The sequence below is a fragment of the Erinaceus europaeus genome, chromosome 12 (assembly GCF_950295315.1).
Source record: "Erinaceus europaeus chromosome 12, mEriEur2.1, whole genome shotgun sequence".
Taxonomy (NCBI): domain Eukaryota; kingdom Metazoa; phylum Chordata; class Mammalia; order Eulipotyphla; family Erinaceidae; genus Erinaceus; species Erinaceus europaeus.
Genome location: NC_080173.1, coordinates 16,040,470 through 16,064,645, shown reverse-complemented (window position 1 = coordinate 16,064,645; position 24,176 = coordinate 16,040,470). Strand labels below are relative to the sequence as shown.

Genomic DNA, 24,176 nt, shown 5'->3' with positions numbered 1-24,176 from the left:
CACCATAAGCCAGAAACGAGCATTTTCTTTCTCTAGCATTAACATAAATTAATTAACTAATTAAATTGATTAAGCAGTATTAATCATGAAATCGCAAGGCTTTTTTCAGTTTCTTGAGCTCTTTCCTGCTGAATTTTAAATTCTGCAGGGTTGGATGGTGGCACACCCAGGTGAGCACATGCTTGACCATGCGCAGGCCTCGGGTTTGAGCCCCCGGTTCCCAGCTATGGGGGGTGGGGGTGGGGGTGGGGGGGGAGATTTCAGGAGTAGTGAAGCAGGTCCAAAGGTCTCTCTCTCTGTCTTTTTCTCCTTTCTATGTCACCATCTCATTTTTTCTGTCCCATCTAATAAAAAAGAAAAAAAGAAGCACCAGGAGAGGTGGATGGATCATAGAGGCACTGAACCCCAGCAATAACCCTAGTGATGATAAAAAAAAAAATTAAATCCTCCTTAGCTTCATTGCTTCTGATAGACCTTTATTGTTACTATAGTCCATCTCCTTGCAACGTAAGTCCGATTTGAAAACAGTGGGGAGATCTATAAGACACTGAAGTGCACCATTTACATTTTTCAGTGTAGGGGTCACTAACATGACTACTTTCCCACTGCTGTGCAAACGTCATCATCCCTCATCTCCAGGGTTTTGCTTATCTCAAGTTGAAACTAGGTATTTATTGACTAACTTACTCATTTACTTACAGAGCAGGAAGTTGCACACGTGCCATTTCACCTCTTTGGAGGAGAGAGAGAGAGAGTGAGGGGAAGGGTGAAGCATCATAGCATCAGACTTTCCCCTGGTGCTATGGCACTGCCATGTGGTACCAGGGTTCAAATCTAGGCTGCACAAGTGATAAGGCATCATGTGACCTACCTCTCCAGCCCTAAACTCTGTGCCCTTTCATCAGTTAACGTCCCATTTCTCTATCCCACCAAACCTATTTTCTGCCTCTAATTTTAACTACTCTCTTCGCTTTATGCACAGTTTTGTCCTTTTGTAACTGTTCCATTCAGCAAAATGTATTCAAGGTTCATCCACACTGGGACAAAGGTTTTTTTTTGTTTTTTTTTTCTTCCCCTTTTAGGCTAAATAGTATTCCGCCATCTATTTACACCATCTGTTGTTTTAGATTTACATTGGGCCACGTTTGCCTTTTGGTAACTATGAATTCTGCTGCTACAGCATGGCTAAGTCCGTTTTCTAAGACTTCTTTGATTCATTTCATAGGCGATAACATGTATATCACACGAGGGATAGGGAGAGAGAAGCCAGAGCATGGCTCTGGTGCATGCAACTCTAGGGCTCGAACCTGGAGTCTCTGGCATGCAAGTCCTTCACCCTACCAGTCGAATTATTTTTTCCTCTGCCACTTATGCCCATTTTTAGAGTCCCTCCATTTCTCAGAAATTGCCAGACAGGACTCCTGCCTTGACTTAGCACTTCCCGTCTTTACAGTAAATGGTTGTTGCCGTGACGCTCTCTCACTGGTATTAACTACACACACATTTGGAGATGCAATGCAAAGGGTTTTTTGTGTGACTGAAATCCCATAAGACCCCAGGCAGTGTCATTCAAGCCCTTTCACGTTGTCCCCCTGTCACAGCAGATGTTTACCTGTTGTTCTCGTCTCATTAGGCACCAAAAGGACAGTCCTCTATTTTATCTGAAACCAGAACAGGTTTTATTTGTCAACAGCTGGTAGATAAGAGATATGAGGGAAGAGTCTAGAAACAGGTGCCAGTGGCTGGTCGTCATTTCATTTTTTTATACTTTGGTGGATTCTACTTTGTCTACACCATCTTATATTACTTTCTCAATTAAAGCAAACTTGTCTTTCTTTGTTTCCAAAGCAAAGATATGCATGGATAAATAGCCTTCTAAGGGAAGAGCCAGCAAACATTTTCTGGGAGAAGGCCAGATAGCAAGTATTTCAGATCTTGTCACTCAAACACACAGTTTCCATCACAATTCTTAAACTCTGCCTTTGTAGTGTGACAGCCACAAGCAGGAAGAAGCAGTGGGCAAAGTCGCAATCTGATTTATTTATCAGCACAGAAATTTGAATTATTTGGAAAGCATGCTTTTCCAATCATTAGTAAAAATAATAATAATAATTGGTAGCTTACAAGCTATACACAAATAATTGGGGCACTGGTTGTGGTTTGCCCATCTTGAATTTGAAATTAAAATACCCTAGCTAAGATTTTTTTTTTAAGTATTTATTTAGTGTAATGAAATAGAGGTACAAAGAGAGAAACCAGCTCTGGCTTATGGTGGTGCTGGGGATTGAATCTGGGACCTCAAAGCCTCAGGCATAAAAGTCTTTTTGTATAACCATTATGCTATCTCCCCAGCCTGTTAAGATTTCTTTAGAGTAGCCTGGGAGGTGCCACAATGGATAAGGCACTGGACTTTCAAACATGAGTTCTTGAGTTCAATCCCCCAGCGTCCCATGTGCCTGAGTGATACTCTTGTTCTCTCTCTCTCTCTCCCTCTCCCTCCCTCTCTCTCTCTCCTTCCCTCCCTCTCTCTCTCTCCATCCTTCTCTCATATAAAGAAATAAAGAACTATTTTAAAATATGTCATTATCATGGACAGGAGGTGGATCTAAAAGTGGATCACACAATCTGCATGCCTGAGGCCCCCTGGTTCATTTCCTAGCACTGAGTATTCCAGATTAATGTCCTGGTTCTCTCTCATACAAAATAAGTAAACAAAATACTCTTTTTAAATATCATAATCAGGGGGCAGGGCGGTGGCACCCCCAGTTAAGCGCACACAGTACTAAGTGCAAAGATCCATTCAAGAATCTGGGTTCGGGAGTGCGGCGGTAGCACAGCAGGTTAAATGCAGGTGGTGCAAAGTGCAAGGACAGTTATAAAGATCCGGGTTCAAGCCCCCGGCTCCCTCCTGCAGGGGAGTCACTTCACAAGCGGTGAAGTAGGTCTGCAGGTGTCTTTCTCTCCCCCTCTGTCTTCCCCTCCTCTCTCCATTTCTCTCTGTCCTATCCAACAATGACGACATCATTATCAACAACAATAATAACTACAACAATAAAACAACCAAGGGCATCAAAAGGGAATGAATAAAATAATAATAATAATAATAAAAAAGAATCTGGGTTTGAGCCCCCAGCTCCCTACCTGCTGCAGGGTAGGTGTCTATCTTTCTTTTTCCCTATCTCCTCCTCCCCTCAATTTCTCTCTGCCCTTTCCAATAAAATGGAAAAATAGGGTACCAGGAACAGTGGATTCACAGTGCCATCACTGAACTCCGGCGATAACCCAGAAGGTAAAAAAAAAATCATAATCACACCTGAAATAAATAACAATCATCTCTAATGTGCCAATGCAGAATTTCCAAAATTTCTTAAATCCTTAACAAAACACCCAGTGACATCTAGAAGCTCACAGTAATGTTGTGTTTTAAACTAGGGTTTCAAAAGCATCACCTTAGCCGTGCTGTGGTATGGGGAAAGGTTTTCCATTCTTCTCTGCTTTACTTTCCTTCTCTGTAAAAGTGAGACTTTCCCTACAAAGGCATGTGCCTCATACTGGCGCTGTGCAAATTCATCAAGTGAATATAAAGAAAGAGCAATCAGTGTTAGCAATGACGATAATTTCTTGGCCCTGTTTAGATTTTACTCATATTTTCCTGAAGGTGCTTGAAGCATGCTGGACTGCTTCAAGTGAAATCAGTGTTTGGGAGTTAGTGTTTGCTCTTGACTGATTTATTGTGTATTTTGTTTTGTTTGTTTATTGGATATAGACAGAAAAATCATGAGGAAAAGTGAAATAGCGAGGTAAAGAAATAGACACCTGCAGCACTGTTTTACCATTTGAGAAGCTTCTCTCCTGTAGGTGGGGGCTAGGGGCTTGAACCCTTGTCCTTGTGCATTGTAACATATGTGCTTAATCCAGTGTGCTACAACCCAGTCGCTGTTTATTATTATCTTTATTACTATTATTCTGAGACAAAGTGTTTGTCCTTCTGAGATCAGACAAGATCGGGCATGTTCAGGGTGGTATGGCCGTAGATGTGTTTGTCCTCGGTTTAGATTTGGGGATAAGAAATTTAGGCCATAGACAGACACATAGGCCCAGTAACTATTTCAGAAAACTCTTAATGCAAGGGGGTAGATAGCATAATGGTTATGGAAAGAGACTCTCATGCCTGAGGCTCCAAAGTCCCAGGTTCAATCCTTGCACCTCCCTAAACCACAGCTGAGCAGTGCTCTGGTGAAAAGAAGAAAAAGAAACTCTTGATAAGCAGTTGTTTGATGGACTTCGGGGGCAGAGCTATGGCTCTTCCTCAGGAAACAAATATTACAACAAAATAACTCATTTCATCAGCCAACAGCTGGGATTTCTGGTAAAGAATAAGCATCATTCCACCAATGTGTCCTGGAGCTCTGCTTCCCCAGAGACCCACCCCACTAGGGAAAGAGAGAGGCAGACTGGGAGTATGGACCGACCAGTCAACGCCCATGTTCAGCGGGGAAGCAATTACAGAAGCCAGACCTTCTACCTTCTGCAACCCACAATGACCCTGGGTCCATGCTCCCAGAGGGATAGAGAATGGGAAAGCTATCAGGGGAGGGGGTGGGATATGGAGATTGGGCGGTGGGAATTGTGTGGAGTTGTACCCCTCCTACCCTATGGTTTTGTTAATTAATCCTTTCTTAAATAAAAAAAAAAAAGAAAAAAAGAATAAGCATCATTATTTGAAGGTTGGTGATTTTGCATGGACAATGGGAGACAGAGAGGAGGGAGAGAAGGGCTCAAACAGAACCAAAGACCACTTCTCTTTCTTTTCTTTCTTTTTTGTTTGTTTTTCCTGTGAAACTATTCAACCCATGGAATTTTTTGTTTGTTTGTTTGTTTTGGCCTTCAGGGTTATTGCTGGGGCTTGGTGCCTGCACCACAAATCCACGGCTCCTGGAGTCTTTTGTTTTTTTTTCCTTTTGTTGCCCTTATTGTTGTATCGTTGTTGTGGTTATTATTATTGTTGTCACTGATGATGTTGTTGTTGGATAGGACAGAGAGAAATGGAGAGAGGAGGGGAGACAGAGACGGGGAGAGACAGACACCAGCAGACCTGCTTCACCGCCTGTGAAGTGCCCCCCCTGCAGGTGGCGAGCAGGGAGCTTGAACCGGGATCCTTATGCCGGTCCTTGCGCTTGCGCTTAACCCGCTGCGCTACCAACCCCCCCCACCACCACCAAACACCACTTTCCTGGCACCATATTTGCAATCACTTTAAATTCTAGTGGCAGATTTAAAGGGTCCGTGTGAAACTATTCAGAGACTGAGTGGCTTAAAAAAAAAAAAAAAGAAAGAAAGAAAAGAAAGAAACTCTGGATTGCTGTTAAGAGCTGTTAAGAAGCCACAAGCTCCTGAGCAAACTCCAGAGAAGCGTTCGGAGGATCTGAGGGACAGAACATGGCACTCTTGTGGCATCGAAGGTGTCTCAGCTGCCATAGAGACCCTGGTGATCAGGGCTAGACTGTCCTGCAAGCGAGAAAATTGATTTTGACCTCACAGCAGAGTTCCTTCTTTCAGGAACCAGGCTGAGAGAAGAAGGCGGTCTAGGATTTGACACCCCTTGCCCCCCACACACAGACTAGGTCTGTTTAAGGGCACCATAACACCAGTCATTTCAAAGCTCCACCCCTGCCTCTACAACTCCCAGCAGAACCCAGCACCACCTGTGGCAACAACAGAAACCAAATGAGATGGGTCAAACTAGGAAAACACTGATTCTGCAAAACCAAGACGAAGGACAGAAACTAAACCATATAAATCCGGGAGAGCCATCAGAGAAAGAGTTTCAGGAATACATTGTCAGGAAATTTGAGAAAACACAAAGCTCTCAATTTAATATGGAAACATGGACTCTGAAAGAAACCTGTAGCATCAGAGATTTGCTTGTTAGAAAAGTGGAAAACTTGAAAACAGAGTGACAAGGTATGAAGGATACTTTGAACGCATCCCGTTCTCAAACAGAGAGTCAGGGAAATAGACTAATCCACGTAAGATATAGACAAACCCAAAGACAAACCCAGACCTGCCTTGCAAGAGATACTGAGAGGAGTACTGCAAAGAAAGAAGCAGGGAACAAAGTGATAGGCAGTGAGACAGACCCAGAAACACAAGCCATGGGAATATGAGACTTTAAAATATGAAATGGGAGAAAGAAATGGATAGAGGATGTCCAAGCTAAAAATGGCGAGACAAGGGGAAAATTACCACTGGGAGCAGTGGATCGGTAGTGTTGGTACTGAGCCCCAGTAATCACCCTGGAGGCAATAAAATAAAAAAAAAGCCAAACCGTCACTAAGACTTCTTGAAAACTATGGTGGTTATCCTTGTGGGAGAAAGGGAAAGGACACAGGACTGTGGTGGTGGGTGAGGTGTGAAACTATACCCCTGTAATCTTATGATCTTGTAAACCATTACTAAGTTACTATATATATAAAAAATGATTAGTCAGGCCAGGTTAGGCTGTGCTAACAAAACAATCCTGAACTCTTAGTGCTTTGAAGCAGCAACTGATTTCTCCTCCTCCTCCTCCTTCTCTTCTTCTTCCTCCCCTTCCCCTCTTCCTTCTCCTCCTCCTTCTTCCCTTTAGATTCACTATATTTATTATATAGGAGAGGGACAGAGTTTCACATTAGACACACAGAGAGAAAGAGAGAGTATAAGCCAGAGCCCCACTTTGTTGCATACAGGGCCAGGTATTGAACCAGGACACACAGGCATGTAAGTCCAATTCTCTGTTTAGCTATGTCTCCCACCATTCCGTTAATTTCTCTTTCATGAATATCTGCATCTAGGGTTGGCCAGAGGCCTTGATCCTTCTGGAAACCTGACTGATAAAGCAGCTACCACCTGGAACCACACGTGTAAGTTTGAGAGTAGGTGGGGAATGTCTTCGGAAAAAAATCGCATGAGATCAAGTTTCCGCTGTACGTAGGTCCCCTCTGTTCACCCATCCTTGGCTAAGTGAGTCACATGACTAATCCTGTCATGAAGTGGGTGGGGAAGTGCAGTTCTACTCGTCGGCAAGGGGAAAGAAAGAATGAAAGTGTTTGTGGATACTTTCACTCAAATCTTAAAGGTGATGATACACAGTTCTCCTCTGTGGCCCTAGGCAGGTCCGGTCACATCCACAGAAGCCTTCAGGGAGAGCCAGGTCTACAGCCCCTGCAAGAGTAGACCATCACTTGCTCCATGCCAACATACTCATTTCAAGGGTTGTAGCACCTCTCTTTCTCTCTCTCCACAAATCCACCACTCCTGGCAGCCGTTATTTCCCCCCCCCCTTTTTTTTTATTAGACAGGGCCGAGAGAAATTAAGAGACGAGGGAGAGACAGAAAAAGAGAAAGAAAGATATACACCTGCAGACTTGCTTCGTTGCTTGTGAAGAGTCCCCCTTGTCTGGCTCCTTGAGCATGGTAATGTGTGCCCTTAAGCAGTGCACCACCACTCGCCCCCTGGAGCATGCTTTAAAAAAAAGGAAACATTGACAAAACCATAGGATAAGAGGGGTACAACTCCACACAATTCCCACCACCAGATCTCCGCAACCCATCCCCTCCCCTGATAGCTTTCCTATTCTTTATCCCTCTGGGAGTGTGGACCCAAGGTCATTGTAGGATGCAGAAGGTGGAAGGCCTGGCTTCTGTAATTGCTTCCCCAGCATCCTCTCTTAAAGCTAAAGCAATCCTCACACTGGGCCCATCGATCGTCTCCTAAGTCAACTATCATCTCCTAAATCAGGGGTGGGGAACAGCAGATCTGTGGGCTATACAGGACCCGAGAAATCATTTGGTCTGGTCTTGCCAAGGCCACCACGGTTTTATTTCTTCTCTCTCTCTCTCTCTCTCTCTCTCTCTATATATATATATATATATATATATATATATCTTTTTTTTTTTACAGGACAGAGAGGAACTGAGAAGGGAGGGAGAGAGAGAGAGAGAGTGCAAAAGGTTCTCCATTCCAGTCCTCAATTGTTGAGATTATTTTGAAGACCCAGCTAGGTGCCTTCCATTTCTCTGAAGATAAACAAGTGGAAATTAGTCAGAACAGTCAGGACAGCCCTTGGCCACTGCACAGTGACTAATAGTGCACCTTTCTGAATGAGGCTGGGGTTTCCTCTGGTAATTGTTGTGCTCTCGATTCAAATTCTCTCTGAGTCTCAGGAGTCCAGCACTATTTCCCTCTTAAAGATTTCACTTAGATTCTCTCCAGTGTCTGAAGACTTGCCCCCAGAGCTCCTTCTGGGCTTGATGTAGATATACTGTCTCTTAAATCCAGCTTTTCCCTGCTTAACTAACTGGGCTACCTATCACCTGAATAGCCTACAGCCAGCCTGTGCACACCAGTTTTTCATATTAGGAATGACAAAAATTGTATACTCCTCTACTGGAAGGTATTAAGGAGAAAAATAGGACTTGAAATGCTCTTTCATTCACTGACCTCATTTAGCTCTGGAGTCCCTGTTTCAGCAAGTGGGACAGAAAAATGTAAGCCTGACTACTGGACGTCATCTTCCTTCTTGTGCCTTAAAAAGGGTCTTTTTAAGGTTCAAATTCCCGTAGGGAACTGTGTCTCTCATCTTAAGAGGTTTCTCGCATTGTCTTCTTATTCTCAAGACAGTGCTTTGTGCATAGCCCAAATGTCTATCAAAAGCAGATGGGGTAAACTCATTCTGGCAAAGCCAGGTAATGCTGATTCTTCAGTAGCAGGGCCTATTTGGAACTGCCATATACAACAGCATGGGCAAAATACCCAGAGTGATAATATTAAAAGAAAAAAAAAAACAGCAAAAATGGCACGTGTTTGATTCTACTTACATATAATTCAAAAGCAACTTTCAGTGAGAGACTGAAAAAAAAAGGCGTGGGGGGGGACTGGTGATGGTGCACCTGGTTGAGTGTATACATATTACAATATGCAAGGACCCGGGTTCAAACCCCCAGTCCCCACCTGCAGGAAGAAATCTTTGCAAGTGGTGAAGCAGGGCTGCAGGTGTCTCTCAGTCTCTCTTCCTCTCTGTCTCTCCCTTCCTCTTGATTGCTGTCTGTCTCTATCAAATAAATAAAGATAATAAAAATTTTTTAATGAAACTGAAAAAAAAAATCAGTTCATTTTTGGCTGGAAGGGTAATGACTGAGAGGGAACAGGAGGAAGCTTCCAGGGAGCTTACATGGCCTGCATCCTCACTTGGGTGGTGGGTACATAGGGGTTCCATGTAGAGCATGTACTTATCAACACTGCCTACGCGAGAAGTGTGTGTGTCTCTACGTGAATATCTCAATAAGTGGCACTTGCTATGATGGCATGTGCATATGGGGAGAAGTGTAACAACTCTCAGGTTTTTTTTTAGGGGGGTAGCTCCACCTATGGAATTCCAGTGGCCTCTGGAAGTGTGTGAGGGGCCTTTCCTGGCTGCCTGGGGGCATGTCTCACACACATCTGCTGGGGAACCTTTGTTTCTGAGTCTTCCAGAAGAGTCTCTGCTCACGTTGGTTGAGCCTGCCTGAGTCTCCCATGACCAGCTCTCCAGGTCAACTCCAGACCTCGGGTTCACTCTCCTCTGGACATTCCAGCCTCATTTCCACCCGGCTCAGAGACTCCGAGGCCCTAAGGCAAGCAGCCTGGTCTCTGCCTTGGGCACCTTTCTCACTCCGTTCTCCTCCAGCCTTGGCACCCACCCTAGTCAGAGGCTCCCAGAGCTTCCTGCTCACTCATCCCTTTTGAGCAAAAGCTGTGAATGGCCTTAGAGCCAGCTCCTCGGGGTCCTCAGGGCAGTCCTGAGAAATGGGCTACAGGGAAAGAGACTACTAGACTGATACTGAGAGGAGTCTGGTGCACTAGGGTGTGTATAGAATATATCCATTGCTTTTGATTTCTTTTTTTTAAATTTTTTTGCGATCTTCAATTTTCTTTTTTTTTAATTTTTAAAAAATATTTACTTATTTATTCCCTTCTGTTGTCCTTGTTTTATTGTTGTAGTTATTGATGTCGTCATTGTTGGATAGGACAGAGGGAAATGGAGAGAGGAGGGGAAGACGGAGGGGGAGAGAAAGACAGACACCTGCAGACCTGCTTCACTGCCTGTGAAGCGACTCCCCTGCAGGTGGGGAGCCAGAGGTTCAAACCGGGATCCTTACGCTGGTCCTTGCATTTTGCGCCACCTGTGCTTAACCTGCTGCACTGCCGCCCGACTCCCTGCTTTTGATTTCTTGTCAACGCAGGCTGATTTCTTTTCATCGTGGAACTTAGAGGATTTAAATCAGTGTGGCCAGAAAATAACCACAGGATTTTTTTTTTTAGCAATGAAACAGATTATAACATTTTAAAATGTTTATTTATTTATTATTTAATGAGTAGAGACAGAGAGAAAATGAAAGGGAAGGAGTAAACAGAGAGGGAGAGAGAAAGACACCTATAGCAGTTCTTTACCTCTCATGAAGGTCCCTTCTCCCCCCACACACACACTGCAGGGGGTGACCAGGACTTGAACCCAGGTCCTTGCACACGGTAACATGTGTACTCAACCAGGTATACCACTACCCACAACCCCTAGCACTTCTTAATTATTGTTCCAGATCCCAAGCAGAATGGTATGTGGTTGTAAGCAGTGAATCTGTCTGCAGGCCCCTTTCTGCTCTCCACAACCCACAGGACCTCCAAATACACCATCACCACACACACAGAGGCACAGTCCTAGATGAGCAAAGGCAGAGTTTTAACCTACATTATTCAAGTTAGAAATAAGGCAAGTGAAACTCAAAGGAGAAAAATGATGGATTCAGGCCAGTGGCAATGCAGGGATTACACCCAAGCTTCTGGCTTCCAGGTCTACTTGAGCTTTATGACACCCCACTGATGTTCACTTTAGGTTTGAGGAACTAAAACAAGGCCCTGCCAAGGAACTTCTGTTTCTTGTTGAATTTCTGCATTCCTTTTTATTTTTTTATTTTTTCCATAGGAGCTCCTACCCACCCCCACCGCCACCCTCACCACCCCATTTCGCTTTCCCTCTCTGGAGGGCTAGTGGACATTGCTGTTCCAGAGTGCTGGGTTCCCTCAACCAGAGCGGTGAGGTGACAGACCTGAGAACTAACTGGCAGACACACCCCAGGGGAGACCCACCCTGGTTATTTGCTCTCCACCCTGGCAGTTCACACAGATATGAACACACACGTATTTCTGCACTGCTCTCCACTGGGCAGCAGAAATCAATAACAAGCCACAGCACGGCAACACCCTTTGGTCTGGTTGATTCTACCTTAGATGTGGAGTGCTGGGGTCCAGTGCCTCTTGATGCTCAGAAACAAAGAGCTTGAGCTGGCTGAGTGCAGAGAAAGCAAGGAGGAGATTCCGCAAGGTCTTTGAGATTAGAGTTGGATTCATTTGTTCATTCATTTTCATTCCATTTACTGAGTACCTACAATGACATAGTCCATTCTGGACACCAAGTAACACTGACAAACACAACTTTCCCTACCCTCCTTTTGTTTTCCTCTCCTCTCCTCTCCTCTCCTCTCCTCTCCTCTCCTCTCCTCTCCTCTCCTCTCCTCTCCTCTCCTCTCTCTTTCTCTCCTTTTTTATCTTCTGATGTTGCTGAAGCTTTGCACATGAATGATTTCACCTATCTTAGCTGCTGTTTTAACCTACAGAGAAAGACACAGAGAGATGATGTCTGTACAGCACCGGAGTCTCTACTGGGGACATGGACTCAAACCTGGGTCACACATGTGGCAAGGCCAGCCCCCTGCTAAGTGAGCCATTATGCTGGCCCCTCTGTTTAAGTTTTTTGTTGTTGTTGTTGTTGTTTTGTTATTTCTTCCTTTTTTTCTTTTTTTTATATTTTTTATTTATTTATTAATGAGAGGGATAGGAGAGAGAGAGAGAGAGCCAAACATCACTCTGGTACATATGCTGCCAGGGATCGAACTCAGGACCTCATGCTTGAGAGTCCTAACACTTTATCCACTGTGCCACCTCCCGGACCACTCTCTGTTTAAGTTTTAAAGGTTAAAAAAAAATTAAAAAGCTTAGGCTGGAATGATTGTAGGCTACTTTCAACAGTCGGGTTGTTCTACAAACAAAACCAACAACAACCACAAAAACAACCAAGTACCTCTTTTTGATATCCTGTAAGAGGTGAATCTTCTGATGGACTTTGTTCTTTCCTTGAGCCTCTAAGTTCAGACTGGAGTGGAGCAGCAGCTGGGTTTCTAGTTTTCCTCGAATCATCTTTGGGCTCCAGACAAGGTGCTGAAACTTTGAGCAAACAAGCTGGTTACTTGGCAACAAAATCCTTTAACTTGAGGTTGTTCGGTGGCATATAGGAACAAGCTATTCCTCTCATCATGCCTACCCAGGTTGAGAGCCTGGGCAGAGCAATTTATTTTTTATTTAAATTTTTTTATTGCTACCAGGGTTATTACTGGGGCATAGGGCCTGCACTATGAATCTACTGCTCCTGGAGGCCGTTTTTTCCTTTCTAATTTTTATTAGATAGGACAGAGAGAAAATGAGAGTAGACGGAGAGATAGAGAGGGAGAGAAAGATAGACACCTGCAGAACTCCTTCACCGCTTGTAATGTGGACCCCCTGCAGGTGGGGAGAGGTGGGGAGCGGGAGCTTAAACCTAGGTTCTTGCATGAGAATATGTGCACTTAACCAGGTGTGCCACCACCCGGTCCCCATCAATTGGCTTTATAAAGTAGATGAATACAGCACTGTCAGGGCCACTGGTGTTCCCTCTGGGAGGCAGCTAAAGTGCTCAGGATGGAGAGCTGTCAGCAGACAGGAAAGTGAAGCATTATGCGTACAGGAAAATAACCTCCCCAAGGCCCAGTCGACCTCCTGGCCCACTTCCTAGGACTTGCATATCTTACAGACAGTGGTTTTAGTCCAAAAGCTGGTTCTGTTGTTCACCATTTCTGTGAATCTGGGTAAACTGCTTAATCTCTCAGAACCTCTTCCTCTTTGTCAATAATATGAGATGTGATGATTAAGTGTCAAAAAACATAGAAAGGCCTCGTTCCTGGCACACAATACATGTCATGTAAGTGACAGCTACAATTATGACTAAAAATCTAACTTCCCATGGATAAAATCCTTAAATCTTCATAGTTATAATTTGAATATAAAGTTTTAACTAAGACATCTTTAGTTTGTCCAACATTATGTATAATACACCTGCCTTCTCCAAAGTAGTTATAGATCATAAATCAAAAGTATATAGATACTCAGCCATCAGGCTCCAGATGCACCATGATGCCAACCGGAGGAAATCGTGGGCAGATGACCCCACCAATGTGTCCTGGAGCCCCGCTTCCCCAGAGCCCCACCCCACCAGGGAAAGAAAGAGGCAGGCTGGGAGTATGGATCAACCTGCCAATGCCCATGTTCAGCAGGGAAGCAATTACAGAAGCCAGACCTTCCACCTTTTGCACCCCATAATGCCCCTGGGTCCATGCTTTCAGAGGGATAGAGAATAGGAAAGCTATCAGGGGAGGGGATGGGATATGGAGTTCTGGTGGTGGGAATTGTGTGGAGTTGTGCTCCTCTTATCCTATGGTTTTTGTCAGGGTTTCCTTTTTATAAATAAAAATTATTAAAAAGTATATAGATACTATATTATGTTGTAATTATATTGTGTGCACATGTGTGTGTAAGATGATTTCATGTCATACCGTCTGCATTTCTTCTTGTTTCTTTTCTCTTCTTTTCCACCAGAGTTATCACTGAAGCTTGGCGCTTGCACAATGAATCCAGAACTCCTATTAAGCCATTTATTTTGATAGGACAGAGAGTAATTGCGACAGAGAGGAAGAGAGAAAGAGGGTTGGGCACAGCGCAGCGGGTTAAGCACACATGGTGCAAAGTGCAAAGCGCAAGGACCGGCATGAGGATCCCCGGTTCCAGCCCCCGGCTCCCCACCTGCAGGAAAGTCGATTCACAAATGATGAATGGTGAAGCAGGTCTGCAGGTGTCTATCTTCCTCTCCCCCTCTCTGTCTTCCCCTCCAACTCTTGATTTCTCTCTGTCCTATCCAAAAACAATGTCAGCAATAACAATAATAGTAACAACAACAATGATTGAAAAAGAAAACAAGGGTAACAAAAGGGGGAAAAAATAGCTTCCAGGAGCAGTGGATTTGTAGTGCAGGCACTGAGCCCCAGTGATAACCCTGGAGGCAAAAAAAAAAAGGAGAGAATGAAAGAGACACCTGCAGAACCTGCTTCACTACTCATGAAACTTCCCTCCTGCAAGTTAGGACCAGGAGCTTGAACCCGAGTTCTTGCACATGTACTCAACCCCGTGTGCCACCACTTAAGCCCCCTACTATCTGCATTCTAAGGTGAGGATAGAAATAATTTCTTGGAAGTCGGGCAGTAGCACAGTGGGTTAAATGCACATGGCGCAAAATGCAAGGACCCCATAAGGATCCCAGTTTGAGGCCCCGGTTCCTCATCTGCAGGGGAGTCGCTTCACAGGCAGTGAAGCAGGTCTGCAGGTGTCTATCTTTCGCTCCCCCTCTCTTTCTTCCCCTCCTCTCTCCATTTCTTTCTGTCCTATCCAACAACACTGACATCAATAACAATGACAATAATAACTACAACAATAAAATAAGGACAACAAAAGGGAATAAATAAATAAGTATATAAAAATAATTTTTAAAATTATCTTTTTTTTAAAAAAAGAAATAATTTCTTTTTGGAGCACACTTTTAAAAGACTTTTGGGTGGAAAAGACAATATGATTCAGAACATGAGTTTTAAAATATATTATTTTTTTATCCCCAGGCCTCCACTCTTGACAGACACTTTACCTTATTTAGCCTCCTCTGCTGCCTGGTCTTGAAACCTCGAAATAGATGGGTTACTTCAGGCTGGCCAAACCCTGAAAATGAATTGCCAGCAGCATTTTGGAATGAGACCTTACTGAGACCAAGAGCAGCCTGAAAGTACTGTTCGTTCACTTCCAGTCCCTTCCCACTAAGCCTCTAAGCCAGCTGCCCAGACAGCAGAAGGAGATATGAACAGGGGAAGGTGACTCGAGGTCACAACCCAGTGTGTCAACCTTCCCAGGTTGCAGGCCTTTAAGAGCCTTCGTGTCTGGTAAGGGGGTGGCGTGGGGAGGGGTGGGGGAGGAGTGCCTTTAACTTTGGAAGGTTATTGCAATAATTGACCAAGTTAATGATTAGTCACTCCAAAATGACCTGTCATTACAAATCAGAGATCAGCTTTAAAAAGCAAACTCCCTGGGTAGTGACCTTTACAATCACTCTGTGGTGTGAGTATGTGATATCCCAGAGCATTTTCTATCAGGAGAGAGGGAGTAGAGAAGATTTCTATAAGGCCCTAGGGGTGTGTGTGTGTGTGTGTGTGTGTGTGTGTGTGTGTGTGTAGGGGTGGGGGGAAGTTCATGGTTGTAGAATTTAATCATTAGAGTGTCCTAAACTATGCAGTAAGATATTCACTAGCCATTTGTGATTATCTATTTTTTTTTTTTTTTGGTCATCACTAGGGTTTTCATATTCCAAGTCAACACTTTTTCTTTTCTTTTTCTTCTTTCTTTCTTTCTTTCTTTCTTTCTTTCTTTCTTTCTTTCTTTCTTTCTTTCTTTTTGGCCTCCAGGGTTATTGCTGGAGCTTGGTGCCAGCACCATGAATCCACTGCTCCTGGAGGCCTTTTCCCCCCATTTTTGTTGACCTTGTTGTTGCCCTTGTCATTGTTATTGTTATTGTTGCTTTTGCTGTTGTTGTTGGATAGGACAGAAAGAAATTGAGAGAGGAGTGGAAACAGAGAGGAGGAGAGAAAGATAGACACCTGCAGACCTGCTTCACTGTTTGTGAAGCGACCCTCCTGCAGATGGGGAGCTGGGGGCTCGAACTGGGATCCTTATGCTGGTCTTCATGCTTCTCGCCATGTGCACTTAACCTACTGCCCAGCCCTCCACTTTTTCTTTTTAACAAGAACACTGCTCAGTTCCAGTTTATGGTGTTGCTGTGGATTGAACCTGGGACCTTTGGTGCCTCAGGCATGAAAGTCTTTTTGCCTAGGTATTGTGCTATCTCTTTAGTCTGACAACTGTTTCAAATAGAGACAGATATGGAGAGAGGAAAAGAGACCTGAGTACCGAAGCTTCCCCCAGTGCAGTGGGGCCAGGCTCAATCCTGTATCACAAGCATGACAAAGCAGGCACCCTGTCCAGGTGAGCTGTCTTGCCATCCTGTCCTTATTTGGATTTTAAATCAAATTAATTTGAAATGTCAGTTACTCAGTTGTAGTGACCACTACACTTCAGACTCTGAATGGTCACGTCACTGATGTTACTGGATGGCTTAGCTACAGTACAGATTTGGGCGATACTGTTCTGGAATCTTTGATTCAAGACTGTCATGTAGGCCTTGAATTAAAATTACCTTTCCAGCACTTGTACTTGATTTTCAAATGTAAAAGAAATGCTTTCTGAAAAACAGATTAAACTTCCTAGATTATAATCTCTAAATTACATTTATCATCAAGAGAAACCAAGCTTCTGGGAAGATGGCTACTTCCAAGAATAAGGTGTATAAGATAGGTCTAAACATCAAGTCATATCAGAAAGGAAGCAAGCAATCAGGCCAGAGGGGTCAGCCAAACAGGACTAAGGAGTCAAGGTAAAGCCACTATTGGTCAACAAGGAATGATTTGAGCATCAGAGAAGTTCTTACAAAAGGGTGAATTAGATTGTATATGTAAAAACTTGTGAATTCATAAACAGCGAAACAAAAAACTCTCAGTCATTTTTGGAGTATCATAAGAAGACAGTTCGTATGGGATGATCTCACTCTCAGGCAGAAGTTGAAAAACAAGATCAGAAAAGAAAACACAAGTAGAACCTGAACTGGAATTGGTGTATCGCTCCAAAGTAAAAGACTCTGGGGTGGGTGGGTGGGGAGAATACAGATCCAAGAAGGATGACAGAGGACCTAGTGGGGGGTTGTATTGTTATATGGAAAACGGGGAAATGTTATGCATGTACAAACTATTGTATTTACTGTTGAATGTAAAACATTAATTTCCCAATAAACAAATTAAAAAAAAAAAAAGAAGAAGACAGTTCGTTCTCTTAAAAGCCGAGGAAAAGTTCTTTCTGAATGTCCAGTAGGAGTTACTCCTTGGAGTAACCATAAATGACTGAATAGGGGAGCTTCTCACTATAGAAGTATCCCAGTTACTAAATAAAGGTGAGAGAGGGACTTCTGGAAGCATGGCTATGGAATAACAGCAGACTCACTTAGCTTTCCCTGATCAATTAGAAAAAAAATCATGAAAATCACCTGAAAATTCAACAAAATATGAGCAGAATTTCTTTAGAAACTCACCAAGCCACAAGGGAGTATAGACACCTGTGGCTTATGGGCAGAAAAAGGGTGAGGAAGAGATTCCCAGGACTAAAAGCCTGCACCAGGGACAGCTAGCGCCAAATTAGGAGATTAGCAGATGAGGTGCACCACTTCTGGGTCCAAGTTAAAACAACAACTGTTAAAAAGAAGAAAAAAAAAAACTCACCAATTTCCAACTATGACTTTTTAAGGTTACGATACTGTTAACCCAAAGAGGCTAAAACAACAGCAGTAAGACCCTATATTGATATCAAAAATATTAAGCCAGCCTGGTGACTCAAGATAAAAATCTCCCCTCACTGACAACTCACTTAGCCACAGTGGTTAAAGGGAAACCAGATCAGGAGTGAGGGGGAAAGACTCAAAACTTAAGAAGCCATGCTCAGTGGGAGTGGGTGCCATTTTGGTATTTACAAAACAACAGATCTTTGGAGGAAGGAAGGCAAGGAATTTGGGAGCCATAAATCTTGATTTTTCTTTGATCATTAAGGAAAAAGGAATTCACCAAAGCTGTAACAACAGCCACCTAATATTTGACAAAGGGGCCAAAACCATTTAATGGGGTAAAGAAGTTCTCTTCAACAAATGGTGCTGGGAAAATTGGACAGCCACATGTAGAAAAGTGAAACTAAACCAACACCACACACCATACACCAAGGTCTAATCAAAATGGATTAAAGACCTAGATATTAGTAGAGAAAATCTAAAATTTATAGAAGAAAATTGCAATGAAATTTCGCAGGACCTTCACATCAAAGACATATTTGGAGATTCAACCTCCTGGGTCTGGGAAATGAAAACAAGAGTAAATAAATGGAATTACATGAAACTAAAAAGCTTCCATACATTGAAAGCAAACTACACAAAGGAAACTACAACCCAGTAAATGAGAGAAGATATTTTCACATCACATAACAAACAAGAAACTGATATCAAACATCTATACAAAATTAGCACAGATCTACAAAGGAAGCAAAAAGAAGCCAATAAAAAAAGTAGGCTGAAGAACTAAACAGACAGTTTTCTAAAGAAGAGATACACGTGCCTTATAGACACATGAAGAAATGCTGGATTTAATTTAATGCAAAGTAAATCCACACTGAGATCCCATCTCACACCTGAGAGAATGGCTTCCATCAACAAACCAAAAAATGGCAGGTCCTGGAGAGGTTGTGGAGAAAAGGGAACTCTGCTTCACTGCAGGTGGGAACGCAGCCCATTTGGAAGACTGTGTGGAGAGTCCTTAAACATATAAAAATGCAATTACCTTATGGTTCAGCAATACCACTCTCAGGCATTTACCCAATGGATACTCAAACACTAATTAGAAGGGACATATGCAGGAGTCAGGCAGTTGCACAGGGGGTTAAGCCCATGTGGCAGCACAAAACGCAAGGACTGGGGGTGTAAGGATCCTGGTTCAAGCCCCTGGTTCCCCACCTGCAGGGGAGTCCATTCACGGGTGGTGAAGTGGGTCTGCAGGTGTCTATCTTTCTTTGCCCCTCTCTGTCTTCTCCTCCTCTTTCCATTTCTCTCTGTCCTATCCAACAACGACGACATCAGTAACAACAACAATAATAACTCCAACAGTAAAACAACAATAAGGGCAACAAAAGGGAAAATAAATGAATAAATATTTTTTAAAAATTAAAAAAGAAGGGATATATGCACCCCTCTGTTCTTAGCTGCATTATTCTCAATAGCCAAAGAATAGAAGCAGCCTAAATGCTCATTAACAGATGGCTAGCTAAAGAAGTTATGGTATGGGGGTCGGGCAGTGGCGCAGTGGGTTAAGCGCATGTGGCGCAAAGTGCAAGGACTGGCGTAAGGATCCCGGTTTGAGCCCCAGGCTCCCCACCTGCAGGGGAGTTGCTTCGCAGGCGGTGAAGCAGGTCTGCAGGTGTCTATCTTTCTCTCCCCCTTTCTGTCTTCCCCTCCTCTCTCCATTTCTCTCTGTCCTATCCAACAACGAACAACATCAACAATGGCAATAATAATAGCCACAACGAGGCTACAACAACAAGGGCAACAAAAAGGGGGGAAAATGGCCTCCAGGAGTGGTGGATTCATGGTGCAGGCACCGAGCCCAGCAATAACCCTTGAGGGAAAACAAAACAAAAAAAAAGTTATGGTATATATATTCCATGGAACACTACTCTGAAATAAAAAATATATATACAATATTGTGTCTTTGGAACAAAATGGATGGAACTGGAGGTGTTGATGCTTAGCGAACTAAGTAAAGAGATGAAAGACAACCACCAGATGTTTTCACTCATATGTGGAGTCTAGAGATCTGCTTCACATGAACTTGCTGAATATAAACAAACAAACACAAACAAGCAAACTGTAAGACTTGTGAGAACCATGGCAGTTATCTTGGGGAGGTGGGAGGGTAGGGGCAAAGAACTTTGGTGGTAAGTATGGTGTGGAACTATACACTGTAATATTACAATCTCGCAACATACTATTAATAACAAATAAAAAAAATTAATACAACAAAGACAGGAGAAGAGCATTAGAATGCCACAGTTTGTAAACTTCCAGTGAAACAGCATGCAAAGCAAACTAGCAATGTCTGGTAAGAACATTGAGAGACCATTGGACATGATGGGTTCTGCTATGAGAACTTCACCTATAAAGCATGGCTCTATGCCATAGCTAAGTCTTTTGTAATAAGCCAGAGGGAAGGTAAGAATCCCATGAGGGTAGATAAGATTGGCCAGGAACTGTTGATCACTACAGCTGGGTTGATAAAATATACTTTAAAAACTTTTTTAGAGATTGATGTCATATGAGATAGCGCTTCACATTAGCGAATGAGAGTGAGGAGCAAGTGGTGGCATATTTGGCCGAGCACACATGATGGCTCAAGTTCAAGCCTCCGTTCCCTCCTTAGGGCAAGGGGTGGGGCAGAGAGGGCGAGGGCTTCATAGGTAATAGAGCAGAGTTGCAGGTGTCTCTATTTCTATCTTCTTCTCTCACCCTCTCTGTTTCTCTATCAGAAAAAGAAAGGGGTGGGGGAATTGGTCACAGGGAACAAGGAAGAAGCTGTGAATGCACTGAGCCCAGCAATTACCTTAATAAGGAGGTGGGGGGAGGGAGAGAGAATGACAGTGAAGGTACATGCAGAAGCCATGAGATGAGACTTCACTCCTTAATTGCTTTCTCTGCACTGTGACATGAGAACTACCTGTATCTTATCTTGTAGAAGCCAACACAGACTTTAAGAAATGCAGGTTCTCCGGCACCTTAAGAGCTAGCTACCTACAAAGACTGGGTATGAGCTTTATGGGATATATATATTTGATTTATTGGGTAGAGACAGAGAGAAATTGAGAGTTAAGGGGGAGAGAGAGAAGGTGAGAGACAGAGAAACACTTACAGCACTGCTTTACCACTCACAAAGCTTTCCTCCTGCAGGTGGAGACCAGGGACTTGAACCTGGATCCTTGAGCAGTATAGCTTGTGCACTCAACCAGGTGTGCCACCACCCAGCCTCCCTTTTTTTTTTTTTTAAACCAGGGCACTATTCAGCTTTGACTTATGGTGGTGTGGGGAATTAAACCCGAAGTTTCAGAGCCTCAGGCATGAAAGTCTTTTGCATAACCATTATGCTATCCAGCCAAACCTACTGCAGTAAAGGCAAGAACTCTTTATTTCTAAGTAATGGAAGCAACTCCTCCTCTGTCACCTCCTTGCCCCAACCTGCCATCCATGAATCCAAGTGAGGCAACTTTCTTGTGATACGAGTATGGCTATAAACTCGGGAATCATCTCCTTGGGCAGAAATATCTTAGTCAAGATCAACACTTTTCTCCCAGCAGGGCCTTCTTCTTCTTCTAGCATTTGCCCTTCTTCCGTAGCCAGTCAACAGCGTCAGGTTGAGCCTGATGTAAAGTTTCGAGACCTCCTTTGAATCTGAAGAGGTGGCAGTCGTTGACTATGTGGGTCACTGTCTGTAGCCGCAGGGGCAGTTCGGGTCGTCTCTGGCTCCCCAGCGATGGAACATAGCGGCGCACCAGCCATGGCCTGTTCGATAGCGATTGAGGAGGGCCCAATCATAACGTGCTAGGTCAAAGCTGGGTTGACACTTGCAGGGGTCTGTGATGAGGTGTTTGTTCTTTACCTCAGCTGACTGCCAACTCTGTTTCCAAGAGTCTGGAACAGAGAAGTTCAGTGTAGGCGTAGGGGACCAGATTGGATGATGAGACGTCAAGCGTTGGACATGGCTGCCAGCAGGGCCTGGAAACACCTAGCAACACTGAGCTTGATTTCTCTCTTCTCAGATCCCTAGAAGTCTGTGCTTAAGGTTCTTCTTTTTTTCCAAGAAGAAAGAAGCATTTTCCAAGATCCAACAGGTTGGTCAACACTGGCAGACATCCTCCATTACAACTAATGATGGGACTCAAGCACTGGAGAGGCTTTTACTAATTGAGCCACCAAGTATCCCTATGAAGTAGGTAACTATTATTGTCCCCAATTACTGTCAAGATGCTAAGCTGCAGAGGCTTTAAGTAGCTTGCCGGAAGCATGTAGTGGAGTCCCAAGCAGAGTGAGTTCCCTGGGAGAGGTTGGATTTCAGGCCCAATCAAAGGAACAGGAGCTTGCCTGGAAGGTAGGAGATCTGCTTTCTGGTGGCAGCTGTGTCATTAGCCATGGAATTGAATGATATCTGTGTGTGTGTGTGTGTGTGTATCTGTGTTTGTGTGTGTCTATGTGTGTGTGTGTGTGTGTGTTTGTCTATGTGTGTGTGTCTATGTATGTGTGTGTGTGTGTGTCTGTGTGTGTGTGTGTGTGTCCTGTAAGATCTACCCACTCTCTGGAGATTTTTTTTTTTCCCACTCAGGGTAGAAGAAGTGGAGTTTCTCTTGGGAGAACACCACAGCCCACTGTAGATTCTCCCAGAAAGAAGTTATTCCTGAGAAAGGAAATAGAGATTTAAAGATTGTTTTGTGGGGCCAAGATAACAAACTGAAGAAAGCTCTGGAGAAAGTGGTTGAAAGATAGGGTTCTGGGGAGAATGACCTGCGTTGGGTTTAAGAATGACCTCCGTGGGGAAGCAATTACAGAATTACAGAAGCCAGACCTTCCACCTTCTGCATCCCATAATGACCCTGGGTCCATACTCCCAGAGGGTTAAAGAACAGGAAAGCTATCAGGGGAGGGGACGGGATATGAAGTTCTGGTGGTGGGAATTGTGTGGAGTTGTACCCCTCTTATCTTTTGGTTTTTGTCAGTGTTTCCTTTTTATAAAAAAATAAAATAAAATAAAAATGACCTCTGGGGTGTTTGGGAGGCAAGAGGAGTTGGAGATAGCCCAGGACATGGGGAGAAGGGGGACAGGAAATCAAAACTCCTTTCCAGGCCAAGGTGCTGAAACTGAAGAAGGTGCCACAGAAGACAGGCCAGGCTGGTGATGATAGCTTGAGGTCAAATTTATGGAGTGACAGGGGCCAGACTCGAAGCCCAGAAAGCAAGCATGAAAGAACTGTGCCCCCGAGAGGCAGACAGCAGTGCCTTGGGAATGTTTCCCATTCACAGGGAAACTGAGAAGAGGTGGTTTCCCACCACTAAGCCAGTGTGTGGGATGTGACATCACCATTTCAGAACAAACAGAAGCCTGGGACATGTGGGTGCCCATGAAAGGAGACGGTTCAAGCAGATGCTACCCGGGCTCCTCACTGAGGTACAGGGTCCAGTGCTGTTGCAATTCTGTCCCCAAGATCCTTGGCAGAGTCTGGGGGAATTTTTACCCGGTTTGCAGTCTGTGCTGGCCCTGGGCATCGACTTACTAAGGCTATTCTTGGGACAGAGGAAGACCTGGGGTCACGTCCTCCTTATCATTCCTTTCCCAGCTTCTGTCAGAAATAAGTTAAGTGGGGCCAGTAAATGGAATTATCAAGGATTAAGAATTCAAGAGGGTTGGTGAAATAGCTCACTTGGATAGTGTGCCTGCTTTGTTGTGTGTCAGGTTAGAGCCCAGCCTCCACCATACTGAGGGAACCTTTGGCACTGTGGCGTCTCTGTCTCTCTTTTTCTCTCTCTCATTGCACTCTGCTTTGGTTTATAGTGGTGTAGGGAATTGAACCTGGGACTTTGAAGCCTCTTTGCACAACTATTGTGCTATCTCACCTGACCCTGTATCTGTATCTTTCTTTCTGAAAAAGGCTGTCTAGATTGGTGATCACCAGAAAGAATGAAACAAAAAAAAAAAAAAAAAGAAAGAAAGAAAAAGAAAGGAAAAAGAGATTAGGCTTGATTACTTCATCACACTGTACACTAGGATTTGGTAACACCCCCCTAAGTCTAGAACATTCCATCTCCCCTGCAAAGTTCCCTCAAGCTCCTTTCCTGTGAATACTCCCACACTTCAACAACCAGCAGCTGATACTCTTGATTCCTAGCCTCTTAGTTTTGTCAGTTCTAGAACTCACCACAAATGGATCCAAGTTATCTGTACACCCTCTTGTATCCACTTTTGATACGCAAATAATGTTTTCAGTGACTGAAACGTCAAGCCAGGAAGACACAGTGCCTGAGTGGCCATGCACCTTCTCCCCCCAGCCATGCACTCAGGAGTTTGCAATCTGTTCAGCAACACCAGCGAGAGGTTTCCCTCTCACCACAGAACTGAGACCTCAGGGCTTGCTTTACCCCCTTCCCCCTCCACCTAGCAAAGCCTTCCCCTCAGGGTCCCAGCCCTCCACCCAGTCCCAGCAGAGCCTTCCCCTGAGGGTCACAGCATCCTAAGTG

General features: G+C 44.0%; 2 long non-coding RNA genes across 2 annotated transcripts in view; one reads left to right on the top strand and one right to left on the bottom strand.

Annotated features, from left to right (window-relative positions):
* Positions 1-1,605: 1,605 nt before the first annotated feature.
* Positions 1,606-15,086, bottom strand: LOC132541705 (uncharacterized). Its single transcript, XR_009552801.1, has 3 exons — positions 14,859-15,086; positions 12,156-12,298; positions 1,606-1,661 (listed from the first exon to the last, which is right to left on the bottom strand). It is a non-coding gene; the product is annotated as an uncharacterized LOC132541705 (long non-coding RNA).
* Positions 15,016-24,176, top strand: part of LOC132541704 (uncharacterized) — a 36,025-nt gene continuing 26,864 nt past the window's right edge. Inside the window, exons 1-2 of the long non-coding RNA XR_009552800.1 lie at positions 15,016-15,147; positions 21,710-21,879. This is a non-coding gene — a long non-coding RNA (uncharacterized LOC132541704). The remainder of the gene's footprint in view (positions 15,148-21,709; positions 21,880-24,176) is intronic.